Source organism: Puma concolor, chromosome E1 (genome assembly GCF_028749965.1).
Source record: "Puma concolor isolate L17-30 chromosome E1, mPumCon1.1.hap2, whole genome shotgun sequence".
Lineage (NCBI taxonomy): Eukaryota > Metazoa > Chordata > Mammalia > Carnivora > Felidae > Puma > Puma concolor.
In genome coordinates this window covers 54,417,238-54,436,438 of record NC_141680.1, presented here as the reverse complement: position 1 = coordinate 54,436,438, position 19,201 = coordinate 54,417,238, and positions in this window count along the sequence as shown.

Here is a 19,201-nt window from a genome sequence, read left to right as displayed (position 1 = left end):
AGACTTGTGGTATTTTAAAAACGTATATGGGTGAAATACCCACCTCAAAAATTTTTTACAAAAATATCCCTTTATTCTACAGAATGTGTTGAGTTGTATACATAAGTCACTCTATTAACATAAATATTTTTGCCCTGTCCATGTGCACATATTGCAAATAAAGTGAAATGTATTTAAAGCAAATAAAAAATCATCAACAGTAGGCAACACCGTAGATCAGATGTGATGCTAGGATTCAGGTCTCATTGACTGAATGGCAGAAAGGAAGTTCCTCACTCTGAACTCTCTGACGGTCAGACCTTTACAGAGTGTTGGGCAATAAGAAAAATGCATTTTTAATGAAGACCAGCACATTTCCCCAGAGTATACTATGATGGTTTGAATGATAACGCCAACATGAGACAAAAGTCTGAAAATAGGATTTTTTTACTGTTACCTGAGGTTGCTGCCTTGGGCACAGCACCTTATCTCTGTGTTTAAGATTTCTATCTTGCCAAAATAGAGAGTAGGATGAGACAAACTACATGGACTTTTCCAACATTAAAATTCTGTGATGCCGTAATTCACTTCCAGCCTAGACATACAGAATACTATACAAACTGCTTATCCAAGTGACTAATGACATAGTAAATGCTGATATAAATTGATTTATTGCCCTGGCTTTAGAAATACAATTAGTCCATCACAATGTATTAGATAATTAGATTTTTATAATTTAGCCTCCCTCCTTCCATTCTTTCTTCTTTTTTCTTTCTCTCTTTCTCTTGCTCCTTCTTTTTCTCTCTCTTTCTTTCATTCAGTCATACTATTTATTTATTATTTTTATTTGTACTATTCCCACATGGCACTCATTTTTCATCTCCCTTCTGTTTCTTTGCACCTAACTAGTCTCTACTAAATTCATAAAAATTTGTAACTGTTTGCTGCCTTTTGAGTGGTGAGTTCTTTTTGAGTAGAAACGATTTGCTCTTCATTATATACCCCTCAGTGACTTGTACATAGTCTATACTCATTCAGTGTGTCAAAACACAATGGAAAATTCTCATATAATATCTATCTTGTGTTAAAATCTCATTAAATTATATCATTATCCCAATACGAGTTGAGGAATCCATGTCTTGGAAAGATCAAGACACTTGATCTCAAGGTCATGCAGCCACAGAATGGTAGAGCCAGAATTTGACCCTTAAGCTTGGGTCCCCTACACCTCTGTGTAACCTTTAAAGATGCAGGATCCAACAGTCTTCTTTGTTTCATAACACACAGACTAAAAATTACATTCTTTGGTGAAATTATCAGAATAATTCCAATTTAGGGACTCTCTCAACACACGTACAAAACGGAAACAAATTCATTCGACAACTAGTCTTTCAGTCCATCCAGAAACACCATGTTATAGGTAAAAGTTATCAAAAATTGCCTATGAAATGTGTTTTTATTGAATTTATTTTTTGTGTGTCCATCAAGTGCCAGCCAGTAAAACTATTTTCCAATGTAGTTTGCTTTTTGGTGTCGGGACAGTATGTTTTAATGAAGGGCGATTTGGAAACTTTTATTAAAACCAAGTGGTATGTATGAGACTGGAGATTGAAGAGAAGCAGGTTACAACATAAAGGTAGAAAGGGATCCCCATGCTCCATCATTTATTTTCGTTTGTTTTAATCTTTGTTTATCATCACAAAGCCTAGAATAATAGTGCTCTGAGGGCCGGTGCTAGGGAAATAGAAGGAAATTGAAGTTCATTGTGTCAGTGGCACACATTGCCACCCTCGCCAGGAAAGGGAAGGGAATCTGAGAAACCCCAAGACAATTAAAATTTGATTTCCATATCCTAACTGACAATGTGCTACTCACCTGCTGTGGGATTTGAGCCCCTTACCGTATCACTGTTCCTACAGGAAGGGACTGGGCCAGATGTAAGCAATTTAATAATAAGTTTACATGAGTAACTACTTGGCTATCGATGGCCCTTGCCGTGTCATTTTGAATAATGGAAAAGCTTGCAGTGTAAAGTAAGGTAAATAGGAGAAATTGGATGCTCTAGACAGTAAAAAGGAGATTGGACTGTTCTTGGCATTTATTGGGTTAATTGTTGTTTTTTTTTTTCCTCCTCCCTTAACTTACGCTGAGTAGTTATACAATATAAAAAGCTCTTTTTCATATCCCCTCAGTGTGTACCGGGACTCCACATATAGAACCCCCCTTCCCCCCCAAAAAAAATTCAGACAGTGCCAAAATCTACATTTTCATTTGGCGAACTAGTTAAATCTATTCATAATCTGGTGCCTGAATCAAATTTCAGAGCCGACTAGACTGCCTTGGCTCCTGGTTTTTGTTGCTCGACCTGTCTCCGACTGAATTTAGCTATGATGTTACATCTTTAGCTGTAGAAAATTTCTAATAAGGGTGGCCTGTTTTCCTTTGCCATTGAAGGGTTCATACACAAGATTCAGCATTTCCGAGCGGGGGCCCATTTGGAGCCACCATGGTGCATTTTTTGGAAAGAAACTCCTTGTTTTTTTTAAACTATTTTTTATTTTCCTTCTTTCTCTAAATGTTCACTTTCATGGCTCTAGCACTACATAAAACTCACGTATTCTCTAGTGAACAAATTGTGCAGAGAATGTTGTCAGGAGTCAGGAGAGAAGCCATGAAGATCTAAGGGATTAGTTGCAAAAACAGATGAGATTTTTCTATTTGCAATACAGAAAGAGCATTTATAGGGAGGTCAGGAGCAGTTTGGGGTGCCTAGATATCTGGTAGAAGGGTTATTTACTTCTTGAAGAATATCCTCCCTTTAGCAGAGAGAAGTAGAGAGAAAGGGAGAAGATTGGAAGGTCTATTGCCAGATCACAATGCAGCTGGAGACTTAGTGGAAGTGAGAAAACAATGATTAGATTGTTAAACATGAGGAAGTGACTGTGGATTTCAGTTTGCTATATGGACAGTCCGTGTATATTTTTGTTATCCTATCGGACTTATAAATCGGGTGGTAAATCATATGGTCACTCTGTACATTGTTCTTTTAAGGAGATCCATATGAGGTAACTATTGTAAAGCATTTTTATTGGGTCATAAGAAATATGGCCCTTCCCCCTTTTTTTTCGAAAAGCATTGGGAACTTTTGTTATTCTATGAAAATATCACACAGCATGCCATACCATTATCTACTTAAATACTACCGTGGAATTTTGTTAACACCACGTTACGATAGTAATTAGAAATCAAGATGTGGACCAAGAGTTGGTAAGGTAGTAAATGTTTTGTGGTCTGTGGGCCACAGAATGTCTGTTGTAATTATGAACTCTGTCAAGGTAGCTCTCGAAGCAGCCACAGACAATATGTAAACAGGTGTGGCCGTGTCACAAGAAAACTTTATTTACAAAAAAGACAACAAGCCACACAATTTGGTGGCCACACATAGATTGCTGAACTCGATTAAGAAGACTATTTAGTCATGAGAACATGTTGAAGACATAATAATCAATGACAAAGAACGCCACAGTGGAATATGACAATATAGTTAATTTATTTATATGGAGAAAAGAACTAAACAACATACAGCAGTCTAATATGTTAAGAGGATGATGTCTGGGTTGTGAAATCAGTGATTTAGATAGTACTTATGTGTACTCCTATGATTTTCTTAAGTTTCTTGGGTGTTTTGCACTGAGCATATTTTACTCCAGTACTAAAGGAAAAGGAAAAAAAGGAAGGAAAGGAAAGTACCCCAGGTCATGATTTTAAGTGTGTGTTGACTTGTTTCTACACTATGTTGTTGTATGTCAATGCACAAGAGTCAAGCTGCCTGCGTTGGGTTCCAGGCTCCAGCATTGAGCAGCTGGGCATTTGGCCCAAGTTATTTAACTGCTTCTTGTCTTAGTTTCTTCTTCTGTCTATAGGAATAATCAGAAAACATTACCCCCATGAGGTGTTCGTGAAGATCAGGCTTTAGTTATAGGGGAAGGTTTGAGAACAAAATGTTGCACATATCCAATAAATAAAATTCTTTTTATGAGCTCTACAGGATAAAACTAATTCAATATCCCTTTCACGAAGGCTCTAGGGGTTCCCTGAGAAAATTTGGTAGACTTTGATTTTTCCCAATTCTTAACTTTTAAAGAAAGGCAAAATAAATATCGTTATTTGTTGATATTATTATTTCCAATTACCATAGTTTGCCTGGTGATAACATTAAAGGAAAAACAACCAACAACAAAGCCACCTTTCTGTATTTTTTATATAATAACATAAGTCTTAAATGGCTAAAACTTGAAGATGTCCACAGTGTCTAAATATTACAGCTTCACCAAAATTTTAGGATTAGTACACTTTTTTCAGAATGCTTCCTAAATGCTATTTCATAGCAAACTCCTAACCTTCTCAAGGCTCAGAGCCTATGTGAGACTTTCCAACTCTACCCCCATGTATGAAGTGCCCTAGTATCTCACACTGTGCCCACGGAAGTTGGAAAAAGGCACAGTTTTCCCATGAAGTAGCCACAGGTACACATTAGAAAGACTACTAAGAATTAAATCCAGCAGATTTTTTTCCTTGAAATTTCTCTACAAAAAACATCAGAGAAAATGCGTTAACACCTCCAAAAGTGGAAGTAATTGACATTTTCTGCTGTTATCCAGCCAATGAGAGTCTGACACAGAGCTCTGGGGGGAGGGAGATGTGAGGGAAGAGGGAACGGAGTGGAGGAGGGGGGAGAAATAGGCCCCCATTAACTGAGGTTGGTATCTCTGCCGTTGGGGGAAACCCCTTATAAAACAGTTTTTTTTTTTTAACTTTTCTCTTTCATTTTTTAAAAAAGAAACAAATCATCCCGATTTTTTTAAATGTTTCCTTCCAATTTTTTTTTTTTTATCATTGAGCTCTTTTTAGCCTTGTCTCCCCATTTCCCACATTTACTCTCTTTGTTATGTTTTTCCTCTTCAAATGTAAGCGCATGGGTGTGTATCTTTCAGTTAAGCCAAACCCTGAGGGCTACACTAAAGTCATAAAAAATTCTCCTGCCAATAAAATTTCAGCCAGTTCTCTATTAATTAAGTACCCTTTCTGCCCTTTCCCTGCTCAGCCACATTCTCGCTTTCCTTGCAGTTGTCATTGTCTTCCTCTTTCACATTCTAGCTGAGTATCTTTTTTCTTTTTTTCAAAAAAATAATCATCACTATGATGAGCAAATGTCTGTTTCTTTCATCAGATGAAGAGGTAAGGGTTTATCTCTGTCTGGCTCATATTTGTTTCTCTTGTGCTCATTACCTGACACGTTGCACATTATAGGTGCTCAGTAAATGTTTATTAAATGGATTGTCTAAAAAATAACCTTCAAAAGCTCATTTGTTCTGGCTTACTAGTAGTTAGAAAATATTAGTTAGGCCAGCTGTGTTGTGCAAGACATCACGAAATGACCATCAGTTACTATAGATATCTCAGTTAATTTGACTGTAAAGATTTTATGATGAAAAACAAATGAGCAAACAACAAGAAACACATCTTTAAAAAAAAAATGAAGCCCAATTGTGCTTTTTTTTTCTTAGCCACGTAGGGTGGCATCTTTCTAAATTTTTTTAAGTTTAATAAAAAGGATGTCAGGTCTGCTAGCCCCACAATGGAACTGTACAGATGGCTGATATCAGGGGGTTACATAATGTTCCCAGTTGTCCATTTACGACCCACAGACAGAAGTTTCAAAGAAACAATCTATATGTCATGAAAAGCAGGTACATTGTTTCCCAAGAATGTTCTTTTGCAAACTTCTGATTTCATCTGGATTTGAAGCAAATTCGACAGTGCTAATACAACACGCTACTAGGAAAGGGTAAGAAGAATATACATCTATAGCCATCATTATTTGTCAGCAAATCTTCAGTTTTCTTCTTAGAAAATAAAACGGAGGGCAGTGGGCCAAGGAGTAACACCACATGTTACCATTGTCATGTCCTTTATGGCCTGGGTCCCACATCACCATTTGGTGAAGGATTACTTCATTTCCTTGACTCTTTTCTCTGTTGACCTAGCACCCTGCTCTCACCTTAGAGTTACCATCGTTCAAATGATTTGTAGCTATTTGTGTTGAAGCCTATCTGAGATGAAGTTCTATGTGGGCAGGGCACTCACTTTCATTTTCCAGCCAGGGCACTTAGAAAAAAGCACTAAATGGATCTTTTGTGAATAAATTCAGCTGTGTAAATCATGTGCAAAATAAGATGTAGGCATATCAATATCAGACAGCATCCGTTGAAACAGTTACTACTTTCGCTTCCATTACAAGGAAGGCAGCAACACATACTGTGTTCAGCATGCTTCCCCATGCCCACGTGAACCTCGCTTAGATTTTAAGGTCTAGATGTGAGAGTGTGGGCCCCTCTGTCACATCCTCCCTACTACCCACGGACTCTGGGCCATGGCCAATGTGGTTGTAGTGATGTCAAGAGCAGTCCTACCTGGCACTCGGGTCTTTTTCCCCAAGGGCCTGCTTACTTTTCTATCAAGAGGCAGGGGTCTAAATGCAGTCTTGGAAACGTGTGTCTACAGAGCCTCAACCCAACTTCTCCTTGTTGTTGATTCAGCTCCCAAAGACCCCGTGACTTTAGACATGATTTTTCCCACCTGATCCGTCTACCTCACTACTCCACCAACAGAGTTGTCTTTGCTTTTTGTCCTTGAGGTGTTGACACAACACAGCCGCAATCTAGAAGACAAGAAAGGTCCACAGTACGAACCCAGGTTTTACTCACTTAAGCACATTTAACCTGGAGAGAAAGCCAAGAGGCCGGGTTGGTTGGGGTCACTTATGCTGCCAAGTCTGGGTGGGTTTGCACTGGTTGAGCACTTAGTGCCAGCACTGATCATTATGTACTGGCACAGTAAATTAAGCTACCACACCTCTAATGAACGTAATTCCCTCGTTCTGACAGAGTTCCCATTTCCAGTGATTCACACTTTACATTTAGACACTTCTCCTATAGGTGTTTGCCAAAGGCCTCTACTGGCAACTAAGCACTGGATCAGTTAGAAATTAGATTGAGAACCATCAAAATTATCTTTACATGTCTCATGAGTCGGATTTGGACCTTAGCTATCCAGGATCAGAAGCACTTAGGGTGCCCTCCAAATCCTCTCCACCCTTCGTGTTTCCGTCCCATTTTTTGAGATTCAGGACCCAGGCTTTTGGTCAGGGTATCAGATCTGGACAGCCCCAAGCAAGGTGGGGTATTTATTAACTGCCAAATACCATCATCAGAAGTGTAACTCTGCAGAAAGAATAAGAAACAGAGGGTGGTTACTTGAAAAAAGCAGCCTCACTATGGTCAAAAGGAGGTGCATTTGTTCTCAGTCCTTGTCCTAGAAAGGACAAAGGATTTTGGTTCTGGTGTTTGAGGGCTGGTGAGCATGGAGGAAATTATCTCAGCTTCTCACTGAGTTTAGGAAAGAAAGCTAGTGATGGGTAACATGACTTCTATGTACGCTAAGGGTTTTGAAAGCGGGACTTGTTTTACTCCTTAAAATTTACTGAGAGTCAAACATCTATTAAATAATCCAACTGAGAGGCGCCTGGGTGGCTTGGTCAGTTAAGCCGCCGACTTCAGCTCAGATCTCGATCTCACGGTTCATGAGTTTGAGCCCTACATCAGGCTCTCTGCCCTTCCCCCACTCATACTTTTTCAAAAATAAACTTTGAAAAAATTTTTAATTATTGAAAAAAAAAAAAACATAATAGAACTGGGAGTGAGGTCCACATTTGTCTGGTTCCGAACCCCAGGCCTTTACACACTACTGCAGGGATAGGTATACTTTACCGAAAAGTGCCAGATAGTAAGTATTTTAGGGTTTGCCGATAATAGTCTGTATTGCAAATAGAATCTCTATTGCAAACACGCAGTTCTGCTCTTACAGCTCATGGAAGTGCCATAGACAATATGTAAATAAATGAGTGTGGCTGTTCTAACAAAACGTGATTTGCAGATACAGATGGTAGGCTGGATATAGGTCATGGACCGTAGTTGGCTGAACCCTGTCCTACTCTATACTCTAAAACACATATTTTCTAAGAAGTTTCCTTTCAGGCTTTCAACAACTTCTGGAGGATGGATCCTAACTACATTTTATAAGGGTCTCGTTCTTCTCTCCTTTTCATCCATTCAACAAATATGTATTGATTATTAATTCAGGAATATTTCTGAATTTCTGAATTTCTCCCTTACTCCTTCATTTGGGGCTCTTTCCTAATTATTTCACTCATCCTTTCTTTCTTTAGAATATCTCAAGAGTTTCTATTATTTGCCCAATACTCCCCAAATTTCATATTATGAGAACACCTTTCTTTCCCCCCCCCCCTTCTTTCTAGAAAACTCACTTTTAGGTCAAGACATTGGGTGACATTTTTTGATATAAAGTGCTCTCTCACCCTCTCTTAGGTTTCTGTTTGGGTTGCGTATAATCAGGACTTTGGGAATCTGTAATGGATTTTCCAGGAGGCAACTCTGATGAAAATGTCAACTTTCTAAACAAAGACAGTTGTCAGAATGTTCTTTCAGAAATCCAGATTATTCACTATTTTCATCAGGTTGTTTTCAGTTCTTCAATAGTAAGGGGGCATTGCCACCTGGTGGAAAAAATATTGAGGGGGTTAGATGATCACCTGGGGAAAACACGGATAAGCTCATTGACGTAGACTGGAGAATTTTACCTTGGTAATGTCATTTCAGTGACTCGTGGTATGAACACTGACCTCCTTCCATGTTCGGAATTTAAAACAAATAAATGCAAGCAAAAACTGTTAACAATTGCATTTTAAGAGATCCAGGAGATCTTATTTCTTAGAAATAAATGACTTGAAATACCATATTATACCTAATTGTTAAAACTCCTCTGGACCCATTTCTTCACCATTTATAGAATTTTTCACTCTTTTTCTATAATTTTCAATTACTTCTTCTGCGTGGGCTTTTTTGTTCCTATTTTCAATAAGCAGTGAGATATATATTTCCGTGTGTGTGTGTGTGTGTGTGTGTGTGTGTGTGAAGTCTCTTCTTAACTAATATGTCTTTGATCAGCTTTTTAGTTTATATCCTTCACCAGCCAGCCTCTACCAGCTGCGCCTGCCTTTTACCTACCTACCTATACATAGTCACGCACCCTGAGATCATCTTTCTACTTCCCATCATCTTCCTGAGTCTGCTCTCAGGAATGCTTAGCTTGACTTGCTCAGATGGCCATCCCCAGTCCTTATGCTCACCGACCTCTCTGTGACCTGAACTTTGTCCTTGAAATTCTTCCTTGGCTTCCAGCTGCGTGGTTTCCTAATTCCGCTGTTTCTGCCCTCCCTGTTGCTTCTGTCTTTGCGTCCCATCACCAGTTTTCTTTGCCCCACTTCTCTGTGCGTCTGAAAGCCAAACATTTTATCTTCAGTCCTCTCCTCTTGATGGTCTCACTTTCTAGATTCATTCATTCATCCACAGGGCTTCAGCTGTCCTTCAGACCGCATGCATATCTGCTTGCGTGGGCCTGGACCCAAGCTGCACTCTCGTCTTCACTTGCTACTTTTTCAGAGAGGATCCTAAATTCAGCATCTCCTTACATCAGCTGAAATCCACTCTTGACAAAATTAAAAGGAACCCATTTCCTATAATCATAAACACATTGCCCAATACCTCCATTTAAACGTAAGCGCACTTTCCCTAATAGTCAGTACTGGAAATGTGAGAGCAATTCAGAAACATTCCCTTTCTCTTTTTGTTTTTGTCCAGTCTCATCATGTGCCGATTTTGCTTCTTTTAAAACGTTTATCTTGAATGTAAACTTCATGGGAGAAAAGCCTTGCTCACCATTGTCTCCTAGCACCTAACACGGGACTTGGCATACCATACATACATGCTTAATAAGTATTTGTTGATAAATAAATGAAGAAAAAAACCTTCACAGACCTTTTTCTTTTCCATGTCTAGTGCCAGGATCTGTGTCATATCCTTTTTATATTTATCCCAGGACAGCAGATGCTCTTTTATATTGCAGCTCTTTAATTTAACTATTGATCAGAGTATCCTCAGCGGCTCATTGAGTGGCAGTTTGCTCGGCCCTATTTCTAGCTGTTTGCATTCACTAGAACTGGACATCCAGAAGTTGGACGAGCGCAGTGCTTCACTCATGGCCCTGGGTTTTCTTTCTCTTCTGTCCTGTTTTATTGTTGTAGAACTTCTATCTGAATGGTAACACATTCTACTGGAGCCGGAAACTCAAAATTCCTACAGAGTTGCCATCTTAGGATTTCATTCACAAATAAGATGCACTGCGGAGGAGAACTGGGAGATCAGGTCTCAGAGCCCCAGCTTTATTTCCTATATCCTTAGTCTATTAAATCATATCTATATCATGTGCTTTCTGTAAGGTTCAAACGAGACAATTTTTAGAAGATCGACGTGTAAATGAAAATGCTCAGTTTCAATTAGATGGTTATTTTGACATTTTGTTTCTGCTGTAATCATAACAGTATTAACTACAAAATATTCCGTGGCCAAACGCTTACAAAATTATAAACTCAGTGAAATGCTTCTCTGAAACAGTGTAGACTATAAACTGTTACCAAAACATTAATTAGTTTATGCATTCTTTATAAGTAATCACATATAGACCAATTATCTGTATTTGGAATTTTATTTGAAATTTGAAATTTTCTTTGAAAGCATAAATGTGCAGTTGAGCTTACAAAAAAGGAAGCTGATGGAGCAAATATAAGTTTGTCTATAAATCTCGTTTCTTACTTAAGAAGCAACTCATTGCTGATTAGGAAAGGGACAGTGTGAAGTATCTTACCAACAATATGGATGTCACATGTGAATTTCTCAGACTGTTAAGGAAGATTGCTGTATTTCCCTCCTTTTTTAATGTTTATTTATTTTGAGGGAGAGAGCGTGTGACCAGAGGAGGGGCAGAGAGAAAATCCTAAGCAGGCTCTGTGCCATCAGCGCAGCACCCTACACGGGACTCGATCCCACAGTGAGATCCTGACCTGAGCTGAAACCAAGAGTCCGCTGCTCAACCGACTGAGCCATCCAGGTGCCCCAAGATTGCTGTATTTCAACATTCATGGAGATCACATGGCTTTTTCACCTCTATATTCCCAAAGTCTGGCAAATAGCAGAAGCTTGAAAACATTTATTAGTTAAAAAACCCAATCTTCCATTATGGGATCTTAATCGTATGAAAATGTTATTTTTGCTGTCTTGCTTTCTTTTTTTTTTTTTTTTTTAATTTTTTTTTTTTTCAACGTTTATTTATTTTTGGGACAGAGAGAGACAGAGCATGAACGGGGGAGGGGCAGAGAGAGAGGGAGACACAGAATCGGAAACAGGCTCCAGGCTCTGAGCCATCAGCCCAGAGCCCGACGCGGGGCTCGAACTCATGGACCGCGAGATCGTGACCTGGCTAAAGTCGGACACTTAACCGACTGCGCCACCCAGGCGCCCCTGCTGTCTTGCTTTCTATCTGAGTCTTCTCCAGCGCTATTTATTCCTTATTCTTTCCATGATCAGCTGATCCCATTGCCAGGTAACACTTTATAGTTGCAAAGTGGAAAGTTAGCAATAATGAGCCTAAACTGGTCACACAGCCTTGCCTAGAGGCAATATATGTGTGTGTGTATGTATATGTATATACATACACACACACACATATGTATATATTTTATTATATAAATATATCATATATTATATATTACATAAATATGTTTATATTTATTATACATTGTTATATATTGTATAAATGTATATTATTATATACTATATAGATATATTTATATAAATATAAATTTATATATATATAAATATATTGTATAAATATATTTTGGGGGCGCCTGGGTGGCTCAGTCGGTTGGGCGGCCGACTTCGGCTCAGGTCATGATCTCGCGGTCCGTGAGTTCGAGCCCCGCGTCGGGCTCTGTGCTGACAGCTCGGAGCCTGGAGCCTGTTTCGGATTCTGTGTCTCCCTCTTTCTGACCCTCCCCCATTCATGCTCTGTCTCTCCCTGTCTCAAAAATAAATAAAACGTTAAAAAAAATTTAAATACATTTTTTTCCTGAAACTTCTAAGTGGATGGCTATTGCCATGTGACCAAATTTTCCCCGAAGGGATATGTTGCAAGTAGCTAGAGTTGCAGCTAGAGAACAAAGTGGTGATCAAATATCTGTTGAGTGAGTAAAGAGGGAATGAATTGGTGAGGGAGGAGGAGTCATCTGTGTAAGTTCTGCCTTTCCTTTAAAAACTCGTGTCCCTCCCTGGCACATGGTTGAGCCTCTGATCCAGCTTTGAGCGTACAGATGACCACAGTGCTCCGGGGCAGGGGTTTGCCAACTTCTTCTTGAAAGGGTCACAGAGTAAATATTTCAGATTTGGTAGCCATGAGGTCACTGAAATACTCAACTCTGCTCTCACAGCATCAAAACAGACTTAGATAGCACATACACAAACGGGTATGGTCGTGTTCCACTACAACTTCTATACAAAAACAGCAGGCTGGATTTGAGCTTGGAGTTGTGGTTTGTTGTGCCTGCACTAGAGGGTAGACAGGGTACAAGATGGGAAAAAGTGGAGAACTTCAAGGCTGTCTTGCAACTGAGCCACCCCATTAACCTGAACCACTCAACTCTGGGTGGTAATATGGCAGAGAAATAAATACCTATTCTTTCTTTATGTTTTTTAAATGTTTATTTTATTTTTGAAAGTTATTGAGAGAGAGAGAGAGAGAGCAGGGGAGAGGCAAAGAGAGAGGGAGAGAGAATCCCAAGCAGGCTCTGTGCTTCCAGCACAGAGCCCGATGCAGGGCTCATCCTCTCAGACCGCGAGATCATGACCTGAGCCAAAATCAAGAGTCTGATGCTTAACTGACTGAGCCACCCAGACACCTCTGTACCTTATTCTTTAAACCATTATACTTTGAGGTTTCTGTGATACGGCTATGGTAGTTAGCTAGTGTATACAGGCTATGATAAAAACGAAGTGCTAGTGGAATTTATTATTGTTGCTGCTGCTCTGTTGTTATAATTATCATCATCATCATTATTTTAAGTGTATAATTGGGGCGCCTGGGTGGCGCAGTCGGTTAAGCGTCCGACTTCAGCCAGGTCACGATCTCGCGGTCCGTGAGTTCGAGCCCCGCGTCGGGCTCTGGGCTGATGGCTCAGAGCCTGGAGCCTGTTTCCGATTCTGTGTCTCCCTCTCTCTCTGCCCCTCCCCCGTTCATGCTCTGTCTCTCTCTGTCCCCAAAATAAATAAACGTTGAAAAAAAAAAAAATTTAAAAAAAAATAAAAAAAAAAAAAAGTGTATAATTATCCTGGGATAAATTGCCTATGTTTAAACACCAGAAGTAGCCAGTGGGGGATTAAAAAACAAAAACAAAAACACCACAGAACGTTTATAGTGTTTGGTAAACTCTCTTGACTCTATCATCGTAACATTCAAACGGATGGGGCATTTTAATTCCATGTTGTCAAATGAGGAAACAAAGTATGATATAGATTCAGTGTCTTGCCCTAGGTCACAAAACCAGAATGGAGTGAGATTAGGGTGTAAGGTCAGTTTTATCTGATTCCAAAGCCTCTGCTCACTGTGCCATGTATTGGGGTAGTTGCCATTTTGTTTGGATACATATATTTATTAATATATCCAGCCCTACGAAGATTAAAAGGAAAATGCGTATCCCAGATGTTCTTTATGTTAGCCAAACACAAAGTATCCATAATAATACATAAAACAGTCCTTTATTTGAGATCCTATCTTGATATCATCTTGCTAAAGGATTCACACAAAGAGCTGAGGATCGGTGAGCGGCTGCTCTGTCCCTGCACTGTCCAATATGGTGGTCACTAGCCACATGTGGCCATTCAAATTACATGAAATTAATATAATAAAAAACTCCACTGCACCCCAAAATTGGCACTTCCTTAGTGGCGCTAGCCACATTGAAATAAGTTCGCTTGCTACATGAGTTTGGTTGCCGCTAATTTGTGCAGTGCGGATTATGGGATATTGACTCACTGCAGAAAGTTCTACTGGATAGCGCTGCTCTCATCTCTTACACTAGATTTGACTTTCGTAGCTTCTATGCAAATTCAGGCTCTCACCGCTTACCTTTGGGGGTACCCAGATGGCTGTTCCATTAGCAGCATCCGGAGGAAGCTGCCCTCACTTCCAGTTTCCTTTATGTAGTTCCCCCAAGGCCCCTTCCTTCTTTTTTGTCTTTTTTTTCTCTTTTTGCTCCCCACCCTCATGACCCTGCCACTTGCATGTTGGTTGTCATTCCTTCAGCACTGATTACTTCCCAGCAGGATGGAGCCAGGGTCTCGAATGGTGTAAAAGCCAAAAGAAGGAGAAGGGAGCCACGGCAGTGTGTGGAATCTGTCCTCAAAGTGTGGAATCTGCAGACAAACCACATTTTCACACTGTCCATATGAACAGTCCCCTGAGTCATTGTGCTAAAAGAATGTTTGCATCTCTTTACTGTCCCTGCTAGAACCCAGAAGGAAGGGGGAGGGGCATGTGGAAACCCACCAGCTGCGTCCATTTTAAATAGTGTACCTTTGTGTATATGCTTTTCCTTGCGCATGGGTTCTCCTGCCCTGTAGACAGTGTGAAAGCCCCACCTGACAGCAAACACCATCCACCACGCTGGCCATCCTTCTGTTGTCTAAGAAGCCACAGTAGGGGAAGCCAAAAGTATGTCTTTGTGCAGTGCTTTTGCTGAGGTTGGGGTCACTTTTCTTAAGAGAACACAATTGCCAGGGTTTACAAAAGCGGAACCTCATGGGAAAATGGTTCAAACAGTCTGAGTAAGTGTGAAAGCCCTGGTGGGAACCATAATGATGGACTAAACTCAAGTGTGCATTTCTGTCTGCATCAGAATGATCAGAATGGTGTGAAGGACCAAAAGGCAACAGCATTTGCTTGGCTCACGTGGAAGATGTGGATCGCTGGGCTGTTCTCTTCAGTGATGTTTCATTAGGAAACTATGATGGGCCAACCTGGGATCAACCCCTATGTCCCTAGTACCTGCCTGTCGTCTTCAGGAATAGCCACTCCAAAGACAGAGCCCCATACAGAGATCAGCTTGTACTTAGTGGTCCTTGTCAATGAGTTTGTTAGCAGAACAATACATTGTTTTGAAAGTTAGTCCCATATTAGAAAACTTAGGAGGTTTTGAGTGTTCATCACAAAGAGAGGGATTTGGGGGAAACTGCTGCCTTTCGTGTATATCTAGTACTTGTCCAAGGGGTACTTGGTGATTTGGGTGTTAAATGAAATAATTGTTATTTGCCTTCCGGAGTGAGAATTTACTTTCTTTGACCCTCCTTTAGAGTTCTTCGTTTTAAGATAAGCTCAAATATTGACAGAACTGGGACTGAGATTAAAGAGCATATAAAATGCATTAGCGTTCTACCAAAGGAAGAAGAAAGAAAAACCAAGGGGCCTCTCCCACAGTAAATAAAAGCGACAGAGGTTCTTAAGAAAACACTGCTGAATTTCATTCGTGTGTATAATGAAACGGATTAAGTTTACAGTGGTCTGAAGAACAGGATGGATTCTTCACCTTGACACCCCCAGGAACAAACCACAGTATTACCAGAACTCCCTTTTTATTCATTTTGACCATTTTCTTTTCGGTGTGTATCATAATCTGATGCGTAATGAAAACCAGCTGTTGCCCCTCAGAGGAAAAGGCGAAAGAGTCCGCCAAGTCGTCTAAAACCTGGATAGGCAGGGAATCAGCAGCCCAGGATCTCACTTATTAAGTCCTTAAAGAAAGATGGAGTTTGATGGGAAGGAGGAGGGGGGAAAAGATTACTCCGTTGGTCATTCTACTTTTTATCAGATAATAAGTTATCCATGTACACTATATATTATCTAAGGCTCCTGATCTTTCTCAGTTGAGTACTGTATGCTCCATTAGCATTTTGAGATTTATCCCAGTCTGCCCAAAAGGAAAAAAAAAAGGTGCATCCTATTTATGATAGAAGCAGGATTCAGGATTCAAAATGATGACTAATTATTGACAGGGGTAAATAGAGAATTATCTGGTTCCCAGTTAATATAAATTAATATGTTTAATGTAAGGGTAGGACAGAGCAAAGGGGAGTTCCCATTTCCCCTCATAAAATATTTACTATTCAGGTCCTCACCAGCTCTACCAGTCAAATATTTACTGTCAAAGTTCAGGAGCAAGGTGAGACATGTGGCCATTCACAGTGTAATGATCTGAGCTGGCCGGAGTGGAGTCGGATCCCCCCCCCCACCCCCCCCCACCCCCCACATTTTAGTCTTCATTTAACACTCTGGCTCTCTGTGTTCATGGAAACAAATCATTGAAGAGTTTTCTGCCAACCAAGTTACAAAACAGAAATTATATGTTTTATAAAGGCTCTTGACAGACCTAGGCATGTATTTTTGAGGTCTTTGAGATTCTCTGGTAAAAGTAATAACTAAATTGTCCATTTGGAAGTCTTCTTTTATTTGTTCACTTGATCACAGATTTTCCATCCGTTGTCTTTCAAATCAATTTGGAATATAGCAGACAAATTTATCTGTAAACATTGTTCATTTTTAGAATATCTTGACCATTCTCAGTATAAAGGTAACATTTACTCTAGAGTTGAAAGTACACCGTTCTCCATAGAGCACATGATATAATTTACTGTATGGACTCACATATGATTTTGAGGTTCCTTGTGGATTCCCTCTGATGGATGAGAGTAAGGAGAGGGAGGGAGAGGAGGGAATATTTAAGGTAGAGCAGGGGGGACAGAAGAGCAGAAAGAGATCCTTCCCTGCCCCCATGTCTTTTCATCCATTTCATTTGGCCTCAATTTTGATATTAAATTCACATCTAATTTTTTCTTTCTATATCTGTCCAAAGTAAGCAAATATGTGCTGTTTGTTGCAACAGTATTTACACGTCTGAAATGACTCAGCTTTCAACACTTCCTAAAGATTTGTGAGTAGGACTCCTGCCCTCTGTCTGGCTTCTAAGAGCAATACAGACCTGAGTCAACTTCCTAATAAAACTGACCAAAACACCTAACTAGAATTCATCTATTCCTCTGAGGAGAATAAACAAAGGCTGTTGGAAAGAATATATCAGTTCTGCTACTTCGGCTGGCTAAATGGGAGCTTTTCTCCTGGACATTTCTCTTCTGTTTTAATGTCTTCAACTGCAGCAATGTGCTAAACAGAGAAAATCCATTCTCAGGACTTTCTGGGATTTGGGTCAAATGTCCCTTGGTTGTCATTCTAATCTTAAAGTCCTTTAAACAAAAGAGCTTTGTCTCAAAACATGGATCAGTTATTTCCTAAATTAGGTGAATAGCTTACCTAAGCTAAGACAGGAAGCCACTTTATTAATGGAGTTCAGAACAAACCCACAACATTAAAACACTTGATATTGCACATAAATACAAAAGGGAAATAAATCTGGCTGAGAACAAGAAAAATGCCTAAGTCCAATCTCTCTTAAATTCCTTGAAGTTAGAGGAAAAAAGCACTTATGATGCCCCAAATTTTCATTCCATTTTCAACTTTTCTTTATTCGTTATATTATTTTCATTAAAAGCTGGTGTCTTAAACACTCTGTGCTGTATTTATTGTTTATTTCACAATAGCTCTTTGGAAGAACTGCTTTCAAAAGCTCATCAGAAGACATGAATAAAATGCCATTATTGACATGAAAATATGACTTGCCAGGATTTTGTTTTTAGTTGCCTACATTTCTAACCCTTCCTTGTTTCAGGAACGTTGGAAAGGGTTGAAAAAAGTCAGTATTCTCTCATCATTACCAGAGCAATTCTACACATTTCTCTCCATGCATTTTCCCGGATTCACAGCTGCTTCAGACAGCATGGCCCCCAAAATAAAAAATAAATAAATTAATTAATTTAAAAAAAAGAAAATGATTCAGTGGAGGGCAGTCTTGTGACCAATGGTAATTTCAACATGGTGCACACCAGTATCTTCCAAAGTGCGTTTATAGATCACCTCGCATCAGAATCTTTTTTCTTTTTTTTAAGAACGTACTTGTACACGCTTTACCTTATAATTCCTGAATCTTCCAGAGAATGAGACCAGGAATTCTGTACTTGGAACTAGCTCTCCAAATGACTGCTATGGATGCTAAATTTTGACAACCATTGGAATTGCATAAACCTACCAAAACACCATTTCAAGCAAAGGCTTAAGGCATAAAATGAGAGATGAATATATATGGCTGTTGCAAAACAAAGAAGAAACCATTGAACAACAGATACCATAATCAAAGTTAATGTGATCCATAGCCAATAAGAAATTAATATTCAGTATAAAGACCTACAAATCAATAAGTTAATGGCATATAATTCAGGAGACAATTTAGGCAAAGTATTTGGAAAAAAAACTTCAAAACTGATAAGCTCAAATATTCAACAAATATGAAACGATGTTCAGTTTAGCTGGCAATCAGGGAAATGCAAATCAAAACAAAATTAAAATGCTATTTTACAAAACTGCAAGAATTCGGAAGTGTGATATTATCACTCATGATCAGAAAGCAGGAACTTTCAGAAACTACTGAAGCATAAATCGGTACTACCACTTCAGAAAGAATGTGGAAATGTCTAGCAGAACTAAAAATGTGCATGCCTATAACTCAGAAAGCCCATTTCTAGATATATAGTTTATAAAAACAATAAACACTCAGCCACATGCAAAAGGATATGTGCATGAGAATATTCATGATAACGCTGCTTATAATTGCTCAGTCAGAAATGACCTAAAAGTTCATTAAAAAGTACAAGGCAAATGAAATATGGGATTTTTATATGACAGTATAATGTATGACACTTAAAAGAAATGAACAAGAGACATATATCAAAATGAATAATTTTAAAAAACAATTGAGTGAAAAATTAAGTTACAGAAGGAAATGAACATTACTATTTATATAAAACTGAAAGACAATAAATATGTGTGTGTACATGCACATACAGAGACATGATAAAAATGCGTGTATATCCATAACTTTGCCGAGGATTATAAGATTATAAACCAAATTCATTATAGCAGTTGCTTCTGGGGCATGAAAGACAAATGGGACACAGGAGGGAAAATTCAATTTTTAAATATCATCAATAATAAACTAATACTAATGTTTTTTATTTGCTAAGTGCTTTATGTA